The sequence below is a fragment of the Macrotis lagotis genome, chromosome 6 (assembly GCF_037893015.1).
Source record: "Macrotis lagotis isolate mMagLag1 chromosome 6, bilby.v1.9.chrom.fasta, whole genome shotgun sequence".
In the NCBI taxonomy this organism is placed as follows: domain Eukaryota; kingdom Metazoa; phylum Chordata; class Mammalia; order Peramelemorphia; family Peramelidae; genus Macrotis; species Macrotis lagotis.
Window position 1 is genome coordinate 225,071,080 of NC_133663.1, and position 5,293 is coordinate 225,076,372.

Below are 5,293 nucleotides of genomic sequence, written 5' to 3' on the forward strand. Positions count from 1 at the left end.
GCACAGTATACTTAAAACAGATCATTAAAAATAAATAGAAAACACACTGAAACTTTCTTCTAGGCAGTTAAGCAGAGCAGTGGATAGATGCTGGATCTGGAGTCAGAGAGCCCTCAAATCTAACCTCACACACTTGCTAGCTGTATTACCCTGGATAAGTCACTTAAATCTTTATCTCATATTCCTCAATTGTGAAATGGGGTTAATAATAACATCTACCTCCCAAGGTTGTTTTGAAGATCAAATGATAATATTTGAAAGCACAAAACAGTACCTGGCTTCCTTCCTTCCTTTCCTTATTCCTCCCATCCTCCCTCCCTTCCCTCTCCCCTCCCTACCTCCTTGCTTCCTTCCTCCCTCCCTCCCCTCCCTCCCTCCTTGCTTCCTTCCTCCCTCCCTCCCTCCACTCCCTCCTCTTCCTCCCCCCTCATTCCCTTCTTCCTCCCTTTTCTTCCTTCCCTTCCTTCCCTCCTTCTCTCCTTCCTTCCTTCCTTCCTTCCTTCCTTCCTTCCTTCCTTCCTTCCTTCCTTCCTTCCTTCCTTCCTCCCTCCCTCCCTCCTTTCCTTCTTTCCCCCTTTGGATGTCTTTAGTGAATTATCCTGCTATGTGTGTGTGTGTGTGTGTGTGTGTGTGTGTGTGTGTGTGTGTGTGTGTATGTGTGGTGATGTGATGGTGGTGGTGGATGTGATAGTGATATGAATTTCTGTCCTTTTCCCTGTTTGTGAAGCATTTTTTTATCAGTGTCTTGAATGAAAAACATAGCTTTTATGCTTGTCAAAATTACAGAAGATATAAAATTGAAAGAAATGTAATGGGGGTCTGAAAAGATCTCAAAAGATTGAAATGTACATTAACAGAAATAAATGCAAAGTCCTAAATTTGGATTCTTTAAATAAAAATTAGCTCTAGAGGGATAGAATGAAAATTAATTTGAAAACATCTTGAGGTTTTAGAGAAGAGCAAGGCCAATATGCATCACCAATATGATGTTGCAAACAAAAGAATGAAGATGCTGCTGCTGTGTGGAATATGCAGGTACAACATACAAGGCTGCTCTGGGAGTCAGACAGACCCAGTTTCAAATCCTACCTAGGACTTTAGTAGCTGTGTGATCATGGTCTAATTAAATAACTTCTCTAAGTCTGTTTCTTCATCTGTATAAGGCCTGATATAACATATCTCACAGGATTGCTGGGAAGCTCCAATGAGATCATGTATAGGAAGCACTTTGCCAATTTGAAGTACTATAGAAATGTCAGTTATTAGAATGAGGGATGAACTGCTCTAGTCTGCCAATCAAAGGGTACATCTTAAATCTCTTCTCTTCTGGATACTACATTTTAGAAGTGCTAGTGACAAATTTGAGTACATGAGGATAGAGAACAAGAAGGTAACGGAAATCAAAACCATGGAACATGAAGCTCATTTGAATAAATAGGGTGTTTACCTTAGAGAAAAGAAGATGAAGCAGGGGAAGGAATAGCTGTCTTAAAGCATCAAATGGAAGTGACATGGAAGAGGGGTTAGATTTAATCTTCTTAGATCCAGAGTACAGCAGCACTAGGACCAGTGCATGGAAGTTATAAAAATATTGTTTAGGGAGGTGGAACCAAGATAACGAAAGGATGCAATGCATTGATTCTTGCCCACAAACTTCTACCATCAGATCTAAAAATGTACCAGAATGAATCCTGATGAGAGAATCTGGAAAGACATACAGAAAGTATTTTGTTCACTTCAGCTCAACATAGGGAGACAAACTTCTTAGGGTTTTGGGACACTGGGGAAGGCCAGAAGCAGGGTTTGAGTGGAGACCGTGCTTCAAGGCAAGAGAAAGGTCCAGACTCATAAAAGGGCACCATGAGACCTATTCTAGGATACTGCAATGGAGACAGGTGCCAACATTTTATTCTCCATGACCCTGTTCTGAGTTACAGACCCAGGGCCTAAGTGGACATTCTAAAGGGACCTTCACCATGCACCAGCATTGGGTAGTGGTGTTCTTAGAGAGGCTTGTGTACCAAAAAAGGTAGAAGTTCATAAGATATCAGTGGCAACAGCACTGTGACTTAGACCTCAGATTCCAAACAGAATCTCACTCCCAGCCTCTAATTCAGCTTGCAGAGAAATAACCCAGGCAGGAATTCCAAATTAAAAGAGAGCCTACAGTTTTGTGACTCTGAAACTGGTGCTTTTCCAGTTGCCTGAAGGTAGAAATTCCAGATTATTCTTGTACTGACCCAATTCCAGATCAGGAGTTCAGACCATGTGTCAGAACAGGTTTTGCACTGACTGCCTCAGAACCCTCTGGGATTGCAGGTTCCCTGTCACTGAAATTCTGGAAAAATACAACACTCAGTTTTCCAAGAAAGCAGAATAACACAATGCTCATTTCTCCAAGAAAGCAGCAAAAGGATCAGCCCAACCCTAATATCAAGTTCAAAGTCAGAAAATAGACTGAAAGAGTGAACAAACAAAAAAAAAGTACTCCACTCTAAAGAACTATTATGGTGGCAAGGACAATTAACCCAAAAGCACAAAGAGAATGACACTAAAATGTCTATTAAACGGTGTCTTGGAGAAAAACATAATGAGCATAAATTCTAATTTCTGGATGAAATGATAGAGGAGTTTAAAAAAGTTTTATATCTTTTTTCCTAAATAAAATGAAAACATTTGTGGAAAAAAATTACAAAGAAATGAAAGAGGACGGGGCAGCTAGGTGGCACAGTGGATAAAGCACTGGCCCTGGAGTCAGGAGTACCTGAGTTCAAATCCAGTATCAGACACTTAATAATCACCTAGCTGTATGGACTTGGGCAAGCCACTTAACCCCATTTGTCTTGCCAAAAAACCCCATAAAAAATTAAAGAGGAAATAATTGAAAAGACAATTAATAGCCTACCACAAGAGGTTCAAAATCTTGTGTAAGCAACAAATCCCTGAATATTATAGTAGACCAAATAGAAACCAATAACTCCATGATGCAACAAGAGACATGAAGAGGCTGAAAGATGGCTTAAAAATAGAAGAAAATATAGGGTATGTCATAAAAAGCTAACTGAACTGGAAAACAAATCAAGGAGAACCCCCCCCCCCACCCAAATAATTGGATTATCTGAATGGAGCTTAGACATTATATTTTAAGAAGACTTAAAACTGCCCCAGATCTCTTTGAACCCAAGGGAAAAGTGGAAGTAGAAGGAATACACTGGTCACCTTAGAAAGAAATCTTAATATTAAAAAAAACCCATTATAGACCAAATTCAGAGCTTCTAGGTCAAAGAAAACATTCCTGAAACCTATCATCAGGATACATAGAAGGAATCCATTTGCACAAGGTTGAGGAATGGCTCTGTTATCTTTTAATGATCTTCAGAAAATAATAAAAAGAGGGGGAAAGAGTAATTAATTGGCAGATGTGACATTTAAAGAGTTCAAGAGACATAATTTCTGGGTAATTAATCATTTTATCTATCATACTAGCAATAATTTAAAAAGGGAGTCGGTGACACTCTTGAATGCCAAAGACCCGTCATGGAATCCATTTAATGTTTGTATGCTCTTCAAAGAGTGGATGTGGGAAACACAATTGACTTTGGTTAGTAAGTAAAAAGTGATAAGAAATATTATAAAGAGAAGAGGATTCACTCTAATAAGGGGCTGGGACAAATATTTGCTTCCAAAGCATACCCAGACTTGAGCAATGAAATCATAGAACTGATCCTGCCCAAATCTGACTAGAGTTTGTGGGAGATGAACAAGACTTATCCAATCTCATTATCAGTGATGTCTTTCATAAGTGGACTTGACCTAGTAGAGAATTCCTTTTAGAAAGGAAAAAAATTCGTTCTCCACAAAATTAATAATTCATTATTTAATAATCAGTTCTCTCAGGGAGAAGGGAAAGGAAGATAGGGGAAATAATCTCACATAATCAGAGTGTAGAACTAGGCATCTACACAAAAAAAGTAGAAGGCAGTGGTAAAAGGAATGATTGATGCTTGACTCTCTCATCCGAACCAAGTAAAAAGAAAGAATACATATATACACATTTGGGCACAGAAATGTATTTCATTCAACAGGGAAATGAGAGGGAAAAGTAGAAAAGGAGAGAGGGGGGAATTAGGGAGAAATTAAAGGGAGTAATTAGCCCTGAACAAAACAAACTCTAAGTATATATACAAACATTTATAGTTCTTTTGAGGTGGCAAAGAATGAGAATCTGATAACAGTGCCTATAAATTGGAGAATGGATTAACAAATAATCCATTAATGTGATGGAATACTCTTATCAGGATAAAAATGTTCAATTAAGATTCCAGAGGACTATTGATACAATATACTATCAAGTTTCTGATAGATGAAGGAATCAGAATGCAGAACAAGCGGAGATAGCCAGTAGAAATTAGCTTTGACTATATGTTTGTAATGAATTTTATTTTCTTGTGTTTTTAATTGGTGGGGAGTTAGGAGGTGCAATATTTAGAGGCAGATTTTGACCAATTAAAATGTGTATAAATAATTGTATATGTGCATATATAAATGCACACACACATATATATATCCATATTGCAAAAAAAGCATATTTTGAAATTCAACATAAGGAAAAATTCTCTAACATTTAGAGCAAAGGAGAATAGATGATAAAATATTTTCTATTCATTAGTTTGTTTAGCAGAGACCAGGAGACAATTCTTGAAAATGCTATATTCATATTTTGAATTTGTTAGACTATACACCTTTGAATTTTTCTCCCAAGTCTGCAATTATATGAACCACCTCTCTGAGTCTCATTTCCACATTTGTAAAATGAAGACCACCCTTGTTAAACTCTAAAGTCCTCTTGCATTGAGGTCTGGTGGAGGTGGGGTGAGGTGGGAAATTAAATTCTATCCTAGGTTCAAGGTACTATGTGTATCTGCATGATACTTGATTTTATAAATCATCTCAATGATACAATTATTTGAGAGTAAGGCACAGTACAGAAATAGCAGTAGTTGCCCTGGTGAACCTGAGACATGTTTTTTTTTTTAATTTAAGATATTGAGTTTTACGATTCTCCCCCCCAATCTAAACTTCCCTCCCCCCACCCCCCATGGAAAGCAATCTGTCAGTTTTTACTTTGTTTCCATGTTGTACATTGATCCAAATTGAGTGTTATGAGAGAGAAATCATATCCTTAAGGAAGAGACAAGAAGTCTAAGAGGTAACAAGATCAGACAATAAGATACCTTTTTTTTTCTAAATTAAAGGGAATAGTCCTTGAACTTTGTTCAAACTCCACAGCTCT